This window comes from Rattus norvegicus, chromosome 6, assembly GCF_021556685.1.
Source record: "Rattus norvegicus strain SHRSP/BbbUtx chromosome 6, alternate assembly SHRSP_T2T, whole genome shotgun sequence".
Classification (NCBI taxonomy): Eukaryota; Metazoa; Chordata; class Mammalia; order Rodentia; family Muridae; genus Rattus; species Rattus norvegicus.
This window is the reverse complement of record NC_141539.1, coordinates 68,881,730-68,900,192: the sequence shown is the minus strand read 5'-3', so window position 1 is coordinate 68,900,192 and position 18,463 is coordinate 68,881,730. Positions and strand designations below refer to the sequence as shown.

At 38.2% G+C, this 18,463-nt stretch overlaps 1 long non-coding RNA gene across 4 annotated transcripts in view; it reads right to left on the bottom strand.

Annotated features, from left to right (window-relative positions):
• The window catches only part of LOC102555435 (uncharacterized), a 35,393-nt gene that overhangs the window by 5,880 nt on the left and 11,050 nt on the right, over positions 1 to 18,463 (bottom strand). For 3 of the 4 annotated variants that reach the window (XR_015622394.1, XR_015622396.1, XR_015622395.1), the window contains exons 4-5: positions 15,370 to 15,808; positions 13,897 to 13,983 (exon numbers count right to left, since the gene is read on the bottom strand). This is a non-coding gene — a long non-coding RNA (uncharacterized LOC102555435). Of the gene's footprint in view, positions 1 to 10,287; positions 10,319 to 13,896; positions 13,984 to 15,369; positions 15,809 to 18,463 lie in introns of those variants that run through there. The other variant, XR_015622397.1, reaches the window with a different exon arrangement.

The following is an 18,463-nucleotide window of genomic DNA, read 5'->3' as shown; positions in this document are numbered from 1 at the left end:
AGCTCTTTGTGAAGCTGTATGTCATCTTTGAATGCTTAGAATGTAATGGCAATAAAATGGTCTAAGTTTGATAGCCAAAATATGGTTGTTTAAATAATAGCCCTCATAGGCTCATATATTTAAAAGCTTACTCATCAAGGATTTGCACTATTTGAGAAGGATCAGGAAGTATATATCCTTGATGGAGGAAGTGCATCGTTAGGGATGGGTGAGCTTTGAAGTTTTAAAAGTCCACATGAGGCCCAGTTTCTCTCTCTCTCTCTCTCTCTCTCTCTCTCTCTCTCTCTCTCTCTCTCTCTCTCTCTCTCTCTGCTTATGAATCAAAATGTAGGTTTCAACTACCTCTCCACAGTGCCTGCCTGCCGCCATGTTCCCTTCCATCATAATGGACTACACCTCTGAAACTGTAAGCAAGCTCCCAACCGAATCCTTTTTCTCATAAGAGTTGCCATTGTCATGGTATCTCTTCACAGCAATGGAACAATGACTAAGGCATCAAGTAACAAGGATATTCTAGGAGCTCTAATGTATCTGTTATCATTTTATTAATATTACAGAGGTATTATGTACTAACAAAAATGGCCCTATAATTTATCACTTGTATTCTACAAGCCAATCACTACTACATCAATAGCTGACAATCAAGAAACTTAAGCTGGTTGTGGTGACTTGCACCTATAACCCTAGCACCAACCTGGGAGATAAAAACAAAGCATAGAAGTTCAAGGTATGTCTTAGCTACATTACCATGAACTACACAAGATCTTGTCAAAGACGAAAAGGAAGAATGGGGAATGGAGAGAAGAAAAGGAAGGTGAAGATGAAGAAGATGAAAGAAGAAAAGAGAATGAGGGGCAAGCAGAGAACAAGAAAAACTACCATACAGAAACAGTAATAAATACTCCTTGTTTTCTTCTCCCAGAGCCATCTGATGTATGAATTTTGTAAGTAATGCCAGTCTATGTCAGCCACAGTTCTCTCTCCATCATGCTTAACTGTGTAACATCGACAAGTTATCTAACCCTTCTCTACTTCAGCCACTGTATCTGTAAACTAGAGACTAACATAGCATTTATCAAAGATGCTGTATGCAAAGCACTTGGAGTAAAGCCAGCACTATATTATTAAATGTGATGACTTTGCTCCTACATGAAACAGTTTATGGAGGCTCTGCAATGAAGTCTATGTCTACTGCATAAAGTTTAAGAATACTGCTGAGTATCCTACCACACACATGAGAGTCTTTTTAAATAAAATACTATTCACTCCAAATTTCAGGATGGTCAAGACTTGAAAATTCTATACTAAAGCATGATAGGAAAATGTTGTTATTAACAACAGAAATAGCAATGATATTGGTAAACTTGGACACAACACTTATAATGTACCAGATACTATTCTCATTACTATATGTGAGCCAATTGTAATCTTTACAAAACAAATAAATGAACAAACAAAACTATAAGGTAGGTCCTATTTTCTGTCTCTGTCTTATAAAAACATGAGGAATATAAAATTATGGATTCATTATCTGTTTCTACTGATGGTAATTGGAGCCCATCAGTTAGGTTACACTAAATCTTTATGGAAAATTGTTCTCACTGGGAGATATGTTTTAATTGTAAGAAGCTTATGCAAATTTTGAACCATCCTTCTTCCTCCCTCTGCCTACTCTTACTCAGTTCACATTTTAAGAATGCCAAAATTTCCTGATGTTTTTGTTTTAATCAGATATTTAAATCCAATCATTTCCCTTCCTTTCCCTTTTTTGAGCTCCTCCCTGATCATTAAAGGTTACTTTGCAGGGATTACAGCAAAAAACTGATATGAAAAGATAAGAGATTTGAACATTTATCCTAAAGCTTAAGTTGGATTTCTTGTACTTTGATGTATAAGCTTCTTTCTGAATTTTCTCCAAACGTCTTGAGCAGTGCTGTGAAAACACGTCCTCGGCCAAAGGTCTTCAAGGTGGTGACAGAATGCCGTATGTCTCAACTCCTTTGCAGATCTTAGGACTAAGAAGCCTTCTTTCTTGGATTAATGCAATTGTTCAAAAACGTAGCAGCTATTTCTAGTTTTAAAAATCTTATTTTACTTAGAAATAATATTCTCCTGGGACCATATTGTAAGGTGGGGATTTTATGAAGAAGTAGTTACTAGCAGAAACTGAGGTAAATATATTCAAATGTCAGTTCATAAGAGCTGTTACAATATAAATAGTTCAAAACATCCAGCCAGATCCTTAATCTTCCAGGCAATAATGCCTCCTACTTCTCAGGTAATACAAGTAAAAACCATAAGAAAATGCAAAGATGCCTATGTAAAAACAAGATCACAAAAGCCATACAATTTTTATATTTGCTGATCTTTAGTTTTTCCGTAATGAACTAATGTTTGCATTGATGAAATATAACCCTTTAGGGGTTGATTAAACATGCCTCATCAAGAAAGCAAGAAATATCAAACTGTGATGCTGCACCCCTTTAATCTAGCACTCAGGAAGCAGAGGCCTCTGAGTATAAGGCCAGCCTGATCTACAGAGCATGTTCCAGGACAGAAAAAAACCTGGCTTGAGGGGGGAAAAGGCAGGGACTCAAAATTTAATGCAATCAAATTGACTGGCAACAGGTACAGGTGGCTTAGATTTAGGGAAATGATTGGAACAAACCTTTGGGACACAGCCCCATTCAAGAGATGCCACAGAGAAGTTTCTGTGTTCAGGATCTCCTCTGACCTTATACTATAACGACAAAGTCAAAAATCACAAAGGTTTAAAAATAGCCTTATTAACTCCAACAAAAAAAAGAAAAAAACCCACATAACACTCATGCAAGCTGTGGAGGAAATGGCAAGATATCACAAGCCAAGTCTAGCACCCTTAAACTGTCTTTCAGCCCCAAAGTCCCTCTAACCATAGCAAGCCTTACCTAACTCTTAACACCCACATCTAATGTTCATTAAATGTACTATGGAACTCTCCCTTGGAATCCCACAAGAAAATTAAAGATTAGGTACATAATCTTAGAAACACAGTCCTGTAACCATGGCCCTACCATATACATTTTCATGCATGCATGATTGGTGTTTGGCCTCTCTAGATGCCCAGTAATGTAAGTAGAAGGTGGATGTGTCCTGGTGAATGCAGAACCATAGGAAATTTAAATATACCTTTATTCTGAAGCAGTTCCTACGTACAGTTTTGTTTTATAGATTATGTTACAAGATGGTTTTCATAAACAGTTAAGTTACAGCTGTGGGATAATGTTGAGATGTATGTATCAGCAGTGAATTGGTCAGGGAATGGTAACCTGTATTCATACTCACAATTTATACCAGACTAATACTGTATCTGCAGAGCTACTCCCAAGTGTCTCATTCCTACACTGAGCTGTGGAATAAAATGGGCTGTAAGAAATAATTACTTTTCTATCATTTTCTTGATATAAGATTAGGAATAGCCTAATCACTAATTAACAGGAAGAATATTTCATTAGAGAAATACCAATTCTCCCAAAGGTGGGCAGAAAGAGTCCTGCACATATAAGCTTATGAAAAGCCAATGTTGAGAAGTTCCTCTTGGACTTTCTGTCCAAGTCTTCCTTTCACAGAAGCTCAAGACCTCAAGGTCAAGTGAGAGATAGAGTTGAGGCCCCTGCACAGCCCAGTGTTACTGCCATTTTTTGCCAGCTTCAAATGGACCAAAGTCAAGTACGGAAATGCAGCTCAGCATTCCAGGGTCTGAATTAGGAGGAGCAAAATAGTAGCAATTAGGTAGGGGACAATAAGGCAACCAGGAGCCACTTTTGCCACATTTCCTGTGTTCTTTCTAGGGTTTTCGATGTTTTGTTTTGTTTTTGTTTTGTAATGTTTGCCAGATATTTTTGCCACTACAAAATCTTGTGTTCTGCATCTCAGAAGTTTGGGAAAGGGAGGATGTAGGAGAAAGGTTGGAGAGAGTAAGGCTGATGTGAAAGTCGAGTGAATAGATTTTAAGTCTAATGGGCTTTGGGAAGTATTTGCAAATCCTGAGCTAGACACTGGCCGGGTTGTCATGGAAACCAGCAGTGCTGAGACCTAGCAACAAGACCCAGTGAGGAAGGTTCTCCTTGAAGTTCTGGGGAAATCTTTGGGCTTGTAATCAGACTCTACTGCTACACAGCAAATGTATGAAAACATCTCAAGAGTTAAAAGCATTCCTTCCTTTGTTGTCCTGCTGTTTTGGAAAATCCATATATCGTGTTCTTGGCTCCTCCTCTCTCTTATCTGCTGCAGAACAGGAGCAGAGGAGAGAAAGGCAAGGGCATCAGTACAGAACGCATTTGGCAAGGTTCTATCGATTTCCACTTCCTGCTTCATCAAATTACAGCAAAAAAATCCTGTTTTCCACAAACGGTGCTCATGGGGTATCAATTGTCAAAATATGTTTGCTGAAAAGCCCTTTCCACAAAGGCTATCTTGTCAAGGAAGTAATTTTTAGTGTGTGAGAACTTTGTAATACTGTTTGACTTTTAGAAATATTATTTTCTGTCTCAATTTAATGAAATTTGTGTGGAAGAGTTTGTTTATTTGTGCATGCGTGCATGGCATAGTTTTTATATATGTGATATGTTGTATATACAAATTCTTTTTTTTTTGTCTTTGTGGTACTTGACGGCAAACCAAAGGTGTCATGAATGCAATGTGTGTGAGTTTCAGCTCCGAGCTACATCCCCAGCCCAATATAATTTTTTCACTTAAATTTCATTTTCTTCTAAATCTTTGTTTGTAGTGTTTACCATTTATTTGCAGTTAGTATAAAGCATTTCCTCTGCTTTTGGAAAATTTCACATGACAACGCTTTATAAGATATATATAGTTTTTTGTTGATAAGGGAGAAAATATTACACTATCACTGTATCAGGTCTATATATGATTCCTCCTTAGTATCTTCTCCCAAGATATTCAAAACATGGTTATAATGCTTTTAAAGAAATAAATACACCTCAGTATACTAGTAAAGAGCTAAAACTTTAAAGAAAGCACTGCAGAAAGGAAGAGACCTATGTATGGCCATGGATAACAATGTACTCTGGTGGGCAGAAAGCTTCCCTTGGGGAGATGACATCTGAGACTTGGTACCCAGACTGCTTGTTTTATGCATTTATTCTCTTATGTCAGATAAATGAGACTGTGTCTCTACCCAGAGACTGAACCATGTCCACACTTTATATATAAGCTACACCTATAAAGAGAGAGGATAAGCAGAGAAACTTACCTCCTGAACTGACTGAAGTGAATTACTTTTTATTTTCAACTTGGACCAACACATGCCTCTCATTCTCAGCCTCACTTAGATTGTGATAACTTTGTTCCTAGGTTCATTATTATGACTGTCTAATTTTCCAAAGCCACTTCTTATTTGCCATTGGACAGGTCCTACACCACTAAGCTAGATCAGGGCTTTAGATTTATAATCACTTTTTACCCATAAGGTATTTATGTAACACTGTATGCATGACAAAAACATTTTGCATACTGATGACATGAATGATTTTTATTTAAGAAATTAAATCTCAGCTGAAGATTTGACAGCTCAGAATGTAGAGCATCTTAACAGTTTTCAGAGTTGATCAATACTTTGATTTCATAATCAATCATTAATGTTGAGAATACTACTTCGTGTGTGTGTGTGTGCGTGTGTGTGCGCGTGTGTATGCACGCGTGTGCATGCACACACAGAAATTAAGCTTAGGGCCATTTCAGAAATAGTTGGGAAGTCTGAGTCCCAAGCCAAATTTCATTTCACTTTTTAAAATAAAATTCTATTTAGCAACTCTCTTTTTAAACTTAAACATTCTGATACCATCTAAAGAAGGACTAATATGATGCATGCTGAGGAATAAAGGTAGGTCAATATTAAAGTCTTTGTTTTTAACAGTTAAAATGTTACATCCTATAAGAGTACAAAACTGAACACTCCATATAAAGATGGTAATTCCTAGAACAATAGTCTTGAATCTTAGTGGAGGTGTTTCAACCAACTGCATTGAAGAAACTCAGTACAAAGTACACATATTGGATGTTCAGAGCCAAGGCCACAATCAGATCCTATGGTGCTACATGCATGAGAACTGCTACATACCAGAAACATGTCAGATTAACGGTTTAACTTTGACTTCGGTTTTGGTCACAGTGTGTTCTGGAAACTTTGACTGCTGTCAAGTTCTCTATGGCCCTATCTTCAGTTATGGGCCCTTATATGTAAAAGCCTTAGTTTTCTCTTTTGTACACATTGTACTCAGCCTCTTTTCCTGGTGAACATCCTGATTTCAGTCCCTCATCTGTTTAAATCCTTTGCCTTCTGGTAGTGGTGGTCCCTTCTGAAATACCTTCCTGTTATAGGGGAAGAAAGGGCAATTATACACATTTCTAGCAAACAGAGTACTAAGTGTGAGGTGGAATTTACCCTTGAGTTATGAGATTTGATAGACAAAATACTACAATCTCAGCAGCTAGCAAACCCTGCCACATGATTTCAGTATCATTTCTCCAGACTCCTGGCAGTATAGCTGTGATTTCAGTGGGGCAGGAGCCTGTATTAATGGGCCGATGGAGTAGGCATTTAAAAAAGCCAGTGGCAAATGGGACGGCAGCTCCTGATCCCTGGATTTCAATGTCAACAATGAATTCTGGTATCAGTTGTCAGAGTCCTCAGGCCATTACAGGTAATCTAGAAATTATCAACTCCGAGAAAAAAAAAAAACAAAAAACACAGAGCCCTTCCCCTACACCTCCCAATGGTCTGGGAAGGAAGCATTAAAATTGCTATATTAAATAAATTGTGGAGTGAAATACATAGGTTTGGGTTTCCTAACCTGATTTCTGACTAATAGTAACCATGAGGTCAGATTCTATAAGGAGAGGTCAGAGATAATACAGCCTAAAACCTCGGCAAATGAGACCTTAATCTAAGACAGGATGAAGAAATCAAGAATGAAATCCTCTTGTGATCCAGGATGGCCAGGCCCATGGTGTGATCTCCCCCATCACAAGTACAAGATATATTCTGACCTTGGATGGGAACCTATTCTATTTTTGCCACCCAAACTCCATAAGCACTACAGTGATTCTTGGACTACACAGAGTCAGTGGATTGACTTGGGATGATGTATTCTGCTCTGAGACACATGCTTGAAATGCAAATACTTAAATGGCTACTATGCCAAATAGACAGGGTATGTACTCATCCCATCAGCCTTAGATCAGACTTAGAGAAGCAGTTGCTGCCACTCCCTTGGCTGTTACGTTCATATCAGAGTTGTTAACCTCTGCATCTGGGCTATCCAGGCTTCTACCTCCCACTAGGGAAGCCCTTCAGGTTTCAGGAACTGAAGAAGAGGAAGCAGGAATGAGTACCATAACATGTCAGGCACTAATGTAGCCTATGTCATCAGCAATAACTAATCAGATGAATGCCATCACTTCCATTCCTTTAGAGATTACATCATACAGAGATTATAGTAGAATGAGGTGAAGATTGCCTCATTATCAAGAGGCACAGTCAGAACCGGAATCCGGGCTATGGTAAGCTGAAATGTCTGCAAAAAACCATGGTGGAATCAATTTCCATTCAAACTCTGCTTCCTGAACTTCAGTGGGATATAGAAATATTTTTCTGGGGGTTGGGGATTTAGCTCAGCGGTAGAGCGCTTGCCCAGCAAGCGCAAGGCCCTGGGTTCGGTCCCCAACTCCAAAAAAAAAGAAAAAGAAAAAAAAAAGAAATATTTTTCTGAAGTTTCGAATTTTGGAGATGGTCACTGTGCTAAATGTGCAGTAAGTTTCCAAACTAATTTTTAGTCTGTGGTATCCTCAGTCTTTCCCACCACGATTTAGTGGTCCCTGGATATCTAACAACCTTATGGTTTTCTGACCCTTGTTTAGGGACACTGCTGGGTTAGGGTTGGCTCTTGCTAGGCTCAGTTGGCATCGTCTTCCTCCCATGTGGCAGGGAGTTCCTTCTGCCTGGGTCAATGTTCGTGTCCTGCTTCTACACTAGTATTGGAGGGAAGGAGCTACCCAGATGGAATTTAAAGAGTGTAGAACACAAAGTAACTTAATTGTGTGTGGGAGAGCACATTTGTAGGTAATGGGGAAAAGAACATTATAATGAGAACAGTTCTAGATATAATGAAATGCCCCCATCGCTGCTATTTGTGGGCATCTCTTTTATGTGTATTAGGCTTGTTTTGCTGTATTCTATTATTTTCCTGCTGAGGAGACCGATTTCTCTCCCACATCAGCATGACCCTTTCCTCAGAGACCAAGTAAAATTCTGATTTCCATTATCTTAGAAGCATCAGCTTTTTAGTTGGGAAAATGAAAGCTACAGAGGGAGAGGAAACTCTTGATAGGTTCTGCTGTCTCTCTAGGCTTCCAGGCTCCCAGGGTGCATATGCTCATATGCACAAGCTCCTAGGCCCTCAGGCTTCCATGTTGGGTGTACTCAGATGGAGATGAATGAAAAAAATCAAAACTAAATGTTGAATGAAATAATTAATTGATCAGTCAAATAATTAATCAAACAATTAATGAATTAATTGAAAGGAACATGAGTACTACTAGATATAGTGGAAGAGAAATAACTGGGAGACTCCAGTGTGTCTTAGCAAGCTGAGCTAGGTCATGCAAGGAAAGAGAGGGTAGAGAGGGAATCAAGGTGCAGCAGCTGGGGGCCTAAAATACAAAAGGGAGAGTAAGCAAAATGTCTGGATTATATAGGAAAGAACACCTTGTAGGTAAGGACTGAGGAATGCCGGGAGAACCTGGAGGCCAGTACCACTTTGATATTCTAAATAAACATTTCGGCAATTTGTTTCAGGTTTGAAACTTAACAGGAGACCTCACAGAGGTGTCTAGGCCCAGGCTCCAAGGCACCCAGGCTTCCAGGCTTCCAGGCTCTCAGGCTCCCAGGCTCCCAGGCTCCCAGAATCCTGGGATACCAGGCTCCCAGACTATATTGGACAGATGCCACCTATAGAATCCTACCATGGGTTAGAGATGCTCGTATTCTTCAAGTCCTACAAGTAAGAGGTTTCCTGAAACTCAATTATGTTTATTCATGTTTCGTGTGCTCATTGCCTCTTTTTAGAGACTTATTTTTATTTGTGTGTGTGTGTGTGTGTGTGTGTGTGTGTGTGCACATTATTTCACATGTGTGTGAGTATCTGTGGAGGCTACAAATATCCCTGTGAATGGGTGTTAAACGTATTTCTGTCTCACAGATTATAAAAAGAGCCACTCTAGGGTGAAGTAGCCAAAGAAAGGTGGCTAAAACTGGTCAAAGAACAGCTTAGTCTTTCTGATCCTAGAAACATTACTAATTCTATACATCACTGAACTGGTCTCAGCTTTCTGAATATGTGGCCAGTATGTTACTTGGAACTATACAGAAGGGCAACATGAAAGGACAAGAAATAGCTAATGCAGTCTACAGCATCAGGTAAAGTCCAAGAGACAAGATGTACAAGGTATGCTCCATTGTAAACCATTACTATTGAAAGCTTACATTTTTTATTAGCAATGATATGTTATTTTTCTCATATGAATATTATATGGCTTGGGACTAGAAAAGAAGCCATTATTGAAAAACATTCCACATGAAGTTTACGATACGTATGATCTTTATAATCTTTTTCTTCAGAGTCTTATGGTTTATTTCTGGTGCTGTGGTACAACACCAGGTTTCTCCCCAGTTCGCAGTGGAGAAGGGATACTTCAAAGGGCTTCAAGGCAATAAGGAATTAAATGAATGGCCAATGTCATTCAAAATACTCAGTTATTATATTTCTGGAAGAACCTTGGATGCTGAATGAGTATTTACTAAATGATGCCTGTACAAAAAGAAAACTAAGGAAGCAAGGATGCACTTGTAGGGTACTTCACGCCAACACTGAAGAATTTTTTTACAGCACCCAATATGATCCACTAATTTATTTCTTTATTGTTCAAATCTTGTTCAAATTTGACCAAAGCCACAGAGTGTACCAGGCATGGGGTGCATAAGTGAAGGCATCAGCCCTCACAGTTTTTCAAGACTCTCTCATTTAAACATGCTATTGGCTTTCACCAAAAGCTAGAAAATAACTATAAATGGTAAGGAAGAACCAAATGAGAGGGGAAAAAACTAAAAAAAAAATAATAAAGCAACAATAACAACAACAAACAGCCAAGAATGATCACAAAAGCCAATTCAGTTGGTCATTCCAAGGGGAATAAGGATGCTGGGCTTTTCAAGCATTTGGTACTGACCTTGCATTGAACTTTCATCTGGCAGTTCTGGCTGCAAGACAGAGGATAAGCAAATGACAATGATTTGGTTTTATGGCTTAAAAGTCAATAGTACAGGCCCAGCTTTGTTTACAATGTGTTTCTATGCACTTGCACATGTGACTTTAATTGAACCAGATTTAAAGTCAAGCAGGTGCATGAGACAAAATGAGATTCTACCTTTTGGACAGTGTCCTTTAAGAGTTTCCATGAAAGATAAGTACAGTCCCCTACTAGCTGAGCTGTACCAACAGTTGGGTCTTTGAGTTGCACACTGAGATGTAAGAGGCAAGAACTCTGAGGCCACTCATCGTTGGCATTTCAGGTTCAGTACCCTTCAGTTTTGCATGGAGCATGTGAAGCTGTAGCCGAGGCTGCAGTGAGAGGTCTTTGTGACGAGGAGCTGACACCAACCAACACTTGTCATGGCCAGAGGGCTTGCATTCCTTTGTGTTTAGAACAGGAATCCATTTCCAAGTGTAGGAAGCTGAGGCTAGAGATGATACTCCATGAAAACAAATGTTTAGATTAGGGTCTGAAAGGTTGAAACAGGAGGATATTGCTCACTAAAGTAAATTTCCAGATGAGGAGTAAATATCACAGAGAAAAAAAAACTGACAAACATAAATTTTATTTGAGAAAAATGACCCTTCTAGATTGTTAGTCAAATCTGCAAATGCCTATTACGGCTACAGTTTTCCAACCAGCCCGTTTACCTTTATTTTTTTTTTAACCTAAACAGCAGATGGTCTCTGAAGCAGGTCAAAAAAGGGAGATTTAACTCACTGTATGCGTTCAGTTTTCACTGGCTCATTAGACCAAATCCCGTGGTCTCAGCTACAACCCTTTAGAAGATGCAACACAGAGTGGTAATGCTACCGTAGTTATCAACTTCATCCCTTCCCCACTACTCTTCCCTTGGTCCCTGACAGGCTGAACAGAGGAAGGTAATGATCAAAAAGCCACCTGTTCCCCAGAGCAGTTAATGCAAATAAACCCTGGGCCATTGTGATGTTATTGGCACATAAACCAAGAAATAGATGCTGCATTCATCCCCTCCTGAACTGGAAACGTGCCCTAATTAAAGCAGACACAACAGCTCTGCAGATGCAGCCAGACCGTAAATGAAGGGGCTGCCTGCCTGCATCTTTAGCATCCCAGTCCTTGTGAAGTTGACAGGGATAATATAAACTCATCAGCAGCTCAGTGTTCTCCAGTCTAAAAAACTAGGGTTCTGCTTATCTAACCTTTAAGGTTAGCATGCAAAGCAGAGGAATTTTAGAAAAAAAGAGAAGTAACTCTTTCAAGAATAAGGTGCCTAAATGATCTAATTGAGGGGCTGGAGAGGCAGCTTGGTGGTTAAGACCACATGCTGTTCTAGAGACCCTGTTCTGTTTCCAGTACCAACGTCAGGCAGTTCACAACTTCCTCTAATTCCAGCTTCAAGGGCATTTGATAACTCTGACCACTACAGGCAATGCAGTTCTGAGTATCTATCCACACACATACACATCATGAAAAAGATAATAAATCTTCCAGCCAGCTAACTGAAAGACCTGATTACTCCACATTCTTAAGGATGCCCATCTATTAACTCTTATCACAGAGCACGGTCTTAAGGTTATCCTAGCACCAGACACAACCTCACAGTGATGTACAGAGGAAGGTCAGGACAGGGAGTTCCAAGAAGCATTATCTTCTGTACTTGAACAGAACACTTTCTCTGCACATCACCACCATCTGTCCTAGTTTGCCTTATGATGCCAGAACAAATCTAGTCTCTCCTGTGTGACATCAGCAAAGATTATGCAAATATGGTAAGTCAGTGAAAAACAAAAGACTTTGAAGGTCTTTGATGCATCAAGACGAAACTTGTTCTCTCTGAGATCTCCCAGAGAGTCCTAACACTTACAACTTAAGTTTTCTTTGCATATGTACTTCTGTGCAGGAAAGGAGGAAATTCATATGTGAAAATGTTGTTTTTATTATAGGTATTGTGTGTGTGTGTGTGTGTGTGTGTGTGTGTTTGCGTGTGTGTATAAAATGCTCAGATAGCAAAAAAAAAAAAAAAAATAGAAAAGAAAACCATATACCAAAGTAACTTTGGTCTAGGATTAATCATAAATGAAGGTGGTTAAATAGAGGCCCTTCAATTTGTTCGGTAAAAAATGGAAGAAAATAATGATGAGTATTTATATTTTCAAATGAAATAGGGCATTTTTTCAAAATAACTTCAAAGACTGTGAAGAAAATGCATACATTTAGTTATATACAAATCCAAAACTTTTATATAATAAAATATTCACAAATAAAATTAAAAAGCTAATGAGGAAGCAGATAAATATTTCTGGCACACAATTTAAAAAGATCAAGAAACTTAGTGTATTTTTAAAACCCGGTTAGTAAAAAATGAATATTTTAATATGGAATAAAAATATATACAAAAATAAGCAATTTATTACAGATAAAGTATAAATGACTTATAAATGCACAAAAGGAATTCCATTTATCTTTATGTAACTAGTGAAATGAAAATAGAGTAACCTTATATTACTGTTCCTAATGCTCTTAAAGAATTTTTTTAATTGCCAGTTACCATGGCAACAACGATTCAAGAAAAAGGCCATCACTACACTACTAGTGTATGCGAATGGCCCGATCTTTTGAAAAAATAGTTGCTAAAATAAATTAATAAGGTGGAAAGAACTGTGTTTTATCACCTAGTAATTCACATCTATCCTGATTACTTGCAGCATGTACATGGTGCTTGGGATCCATATCTCATTGGTAGACAGTTTGCCCTTGGTTCAACCCCAGTACTGTTAAAAATAATTACAATTTGAAAATAATTAGTGATATTTATCTAAAACTATGCTTACTAAAACAACAGTCACATCAGAGAGAAAAAATTTCACTGCATTTCATTATCAAAGTAGTCACATGTGGTGTATCAAATGAAGGCTCTACCCTGTTATTGTGTAAAATATTTTACTGCAAACTGCATTTGGATATTATTAATCTGCACGAGCTAGTCATAAAATGCAAGTTTGGAATTTATGTATGAAACATTTAAGATACATAATGTGTAAGGGCTGAAGAGATGGCTCAGTACTTTAAAGCATACACTGCTCTTGCACAGTCTTTAAGTTTAGTGCCCCACACGTATCCAGTAACTCACAACTGCCTATACTCCAGGACATCAAACCCTCTGGCCTCTCCTGGCAACTGGACTCCTGTGTACATATTCATACACACATACATAGAAACATACATACACATAACTATAAAAGTATTTAAAAATAAAATATATATGCTATATGGACTATATTGTTTATATTTATATGTCATATAACTTATTAAATTTTAAATATGTAAAATAAATAAATATAAAAGTATAAAATATGTAATGTATATTTTATATGTTTATATAGAGATATACAGAGACTATTATCTCAAGATTGTTCTGTAAATAAATAAAAGATCTCACAATAATCTCTGTAGTGGTGTCTTAGTCAGTGTTCTATTGCTATGAAGCGGCACCATGAACAAAGCAATTATTATAAAGAAAGCATGTAATTGAGGCTTACTTACGATTTCACAGGTTTAGTCCATTTTCCTCCTAGTGGGAACGAAGTGACACAGTGGCAGACATGGTAGCTGTTAGTTCTACAACCAGATCTGCAGACAACAGGGAGAGAAAGATAATAGGAATGTCTTTGACTTTTAAAACCCCACAGTCTACTCCTAGTGTAACACTTCCTCCTACAAATGCACACCTACTTTAATAAGACCACATCTCCTTGTCCTTATAAATAGTACTACTCCCTATACATTCAAATATATGAGCCTATGGGGGTCATTTTTATTCAAACCACTGCAAGTGGTTATCCCGAAAGCATAAAACATGATAAATTTTAGTTTTTAATTTGTATTTTGTATTTATTAAATTTTTTACATGAACAATTTGATCTTAAAATATAAAATAGAGGAATTGGAGATATGGCTCAGATAGAAACATGCTTGCTTCCTTCACATGAGGGCATGGTTTGGAACTAGCACCTACAGTCTAAGCACTGGGAATGCAGACACGAGTATCTCTAGGCACACTGGCCAATCAGTGTGCATGAATTGGTAAACTCCAAGGACTCTAGCTAGAAATAAGAGTTCAAGGACTATACAACACACACACACACACACACACACACACACACACACACACACACACACCACCCCATACACACACCAAAACTAAAGAAAGCAAAATTGAAATATAGTTGCAAAAGGATCTAAGCAAACAAGTATAAGATTAGTGGCTATTCAAATTCAGCAAATGCAAAAAGTCATTGCATGGTAAAGAAGTCTATAAAAGAGGATAAGGTGAACAGAAACAAAAAGATAAAACAGTAGATTTCATCCAGAGCTTTAATACAGGTACCATAACGTGTCCTTTCAAAAAGGGAACTGGGGACTCCAGTAGACAGAGTGTGAAATGGAATCCTGACGCTACAGAGGGAGTTCTGAGACTGACTTTTTCAATGCTCTGAGGTCAGACATTCACTCACTTTAGGTCTCATGCCTTCTTTTGAACATAAGTGTATTATAGGAACATGGAGACTGTTTGATAAATAAAGCATATCAAATGTGAAGTCTGAATTTTATGTCCCCAGCAGCCATGTAAGTCCCAAAGTTTAGGAGGCAGAGAAGTGATCCCTGGGAAAACTTAAGCTAGAATAGCCAAATTTAGCAAACTGCAAGTTCATCAAGAGAACCCCCACCTCACCTCAACAGATAAAGTAGTGAGGCCCACAGGCATGCATACAGACCACAGACAGACAGACAGACAGACAGACAGACAGACAGACACACACACACACACACACACACACACACACACACACACACACACACACACACACACACACACACATTCTTGTAAGGCACTTTTCCTTCTACAGTTCCCCAGCAGAAGCCTAACTGGGTATTAAAAACTGAGGCAGAGGGACTATTTGAAAAGGGAAAACCTGTTCTTTTCAGTGAAATAATACTAGTTTACCAAACACACACCAAGGCAGGCCTCATGCTCAGAAGTTAACATGCTAACAAATTAAAGTCCATGTTTTGTTCCATTTCTTGTTCTTATTCTTATTCTTCTTGTTCTTCTTGTTCTTGTTCTCCTCCTCCTCCTCCTTTCATCTTTCTTCTTCTTCTTCTTCTTCTTCTTCTTCTTCTTCTTCTTCTTCTTCTTCTTCTTCTTCTTCTTCTTCTTCTTCTTCCTTCTTCCTTTCTCTTCCTCCTCCTCCTTCTCCTTCTCTTTCTCCTCCTTCTTCTTCTCCTTCTCCTTCTTGTTCTCCTTCTATTGCTCCTCTTCTCCTCCTCCTGCCCCATTTCCTACTCTTCTTCCCCTTCTTCTCATCATCATTGTCTTCTTCATGGTTTTAGAGGAAAAAGAACACACGAAGTTGGGTGTGTAGGAATCAAGGAGGGATTGAGAAGAAATATGGAACTGGAAAAAAATAAGATGAAAAATATATTGTGTGAAATTCTCTAAGGATAAAAAAACACACGCAAGAACTTGGAGGCGTCATAGATAGAAAATATACTCTTTTCAAAGTTTAATTCTATTCTCAGTGGAGAAGTGAATGGCATATCTCCTAGGCTCCTACAAGCCCTTGGGAAGAGAGAAATATCTCCAGGGCTCCATGGGCTTCTTTCTGCTATGTTTAGACAATTAACCTTCCAGGAAATATAAAGTATACCTTACAACTTAAAGCACAAGTCAGACATTTTCTTAAAGGGGTAGAGGTTGTATTTGATGAATATTATTTTTAAAATATTCTTGTTTTGAGATTTTGTTTATGCATGTGAGTATCTTGCTTGATTATATGGTGCGTACTATGTGCATCCAAAGAGGCCAGACGCTCCAGATCCCCTGGAACTGGAGCTGCGTGCTGTCATGTGGGTACTAGAAACTGAACCTGTATCATCTTCACCAGTGAGAATTTTCTCCAGTCCCTTAAAATATTATTTAAAGACTTAAATATCCAATAACACTTTACAAAAGCAGGTTTTAAATTATGTCTTACTCATAGTTTTCTGATCCCTTATTTTAAAAGTTGCCATCTCTAGGATATATTTCTAACTTAATAGAGTTGAAAATTCTCACATAAAAAAGTAAGGTTCTCACAATGGAACTTCGGATATCAGTAATTATCAAGAGAATAATAAGACATTTCTATTAACCATAAATGCATTTTATAAATGCCGCCAATGTACAAATGAAGGCACTGACCTAAATTGGCCTTTGTTAACTTTACTGTCGAGCAGAATACTGTGTGTGTAGGAAGACATCTAACACTTTATTAACATCACTTAGAGAGTGTAGGGCTTTCATGAGAAAAAGCTTTTACTTTTCATAGGACTTGAGATTTGGACCATAAAATCTTTAATATTACATACACATTTTATAGCATAGAAGACTTCTTGGATAACCATTTAGCATGTTTTACAAAATCAAAATGTAAAATCATTTGCCTCTGTTAAAGGGAACACATCACATTCAGGCAGCAAACAAATGCATTGCTTAGCTTAGCCTCCATGTCTCTGGGACCAAGTGCTTTCCTGACTCTTCATAAAATACAGAAGTCAAGCAGAGGGATTTCTGGATTCTTTTAGAAAATATCAATTAGCATTTCTGAAGCTTAAGTGCAGACTCTAAAACTGAATGGAGAATTGCTTGACTCCAGAGCTTGTCCAGAAGTGTAGCAGCTATAACCTTAATGGTCAAGTTGAAGCAATCAAGACCATCTCTGGGCATGTAGGTGAGACACTCACTAATTTAGGTAAATTTGGTGAGAAAGATCCATTCTAACTCTGGGAAGTATTATTTCATTTGTCCTGGACTCAATGAAAAGAAGAAAGTCATCTGAGCACCTACATTCATTTCTCTCTAGGAAGAGCAGTCATTGCTCTTAACCACTAAGCCATCTCTCTAGCCCTTTCTCTCTGTTTCACGACTTTGGATTCAACATGACCAGTTACTTCAAGAGCCTCGTGCTTTGGCTTCTCTGTCATGGTGGAAAGAACACTCAAACTGTGAGCCAGCCCAAACAAGCCTTTCTTCCCTTAAATGGCTTTGGTCAGAGTATTGTGACACATCAATGAGAAAATAACCAATAAAGGAGAACAAGGATTTAGTAGCAGTAACTAGTGAAATGGATGTAAAGGAATGAAACATTCTAGAACTGGGCTTAGCCTGTAGTCTACATTCATAGCAAGGGGCCTCATTCCTTTGAACACATTGTCTTAGTCTGCTTTGTACTATACTGCCAGCTTCCTCAGTTGGATATACACTTTCCTTCATATAGGATATAACAGTATGTAGCAGGCTTTAGTCAAGATCTCTTTGCCTAAACAAAACAATTACATAGAATTACAGGCATATGCATAAGGTGCTAATCCTTCGAATAATGCTTTATGAACTCATCACTTAAAAGGAAGACTGCAAACTAGTTGTTGTTAAAATTGTCCTAAAATAATTTCTGAACTGCTACACTTATACCAAGAATAAGAAGGGAGAGTTGCAAGTAGCCATAGGGTGCCTGAAATTGGGTCACTGCTGGAACTATCTTTACTATTGGTGGGTTAAAGATGAAGCAGACCCCTAATTGCAGCTTCAACTTCTGTATGTCGATGTCAGCACTACTCAGGGATAAATTTCTAAAATGATAATACTTTGATTTAGTATTAGACTTTTACCATTCACTGCACTTTGCCACCTATTATTTTCTTTTAGCCTCACAAAGAGCCTAAGAGGGAGAGCAATTTTACAGATGAGCAAATAGCAGCACAGTAGGTTAAGTGACCAGCAGAGGGTCACGGAATGATTTTAATAGCAGAGCTGGGATTCCACACAGGCACCAGACTCCCAGTCTTGCACTTATTTTCTGAGACTTGAGTCTCCACTTTCCAAGCTCTCAGGATGCCACTGCTCAAAGAACTGGTGCCAGGACAGTACTGTTCTACGACTAGGGACGATCTGATACCTGCCTAGAAAAAGAAGGATAAAGCAGGGAAGACAGAGGCTTAGCCTAGATGGAAATATTCAGTAGGAGGTAACTATGTCTGGACAATCATAGTGATATAAAAGCATAAAAGTGGT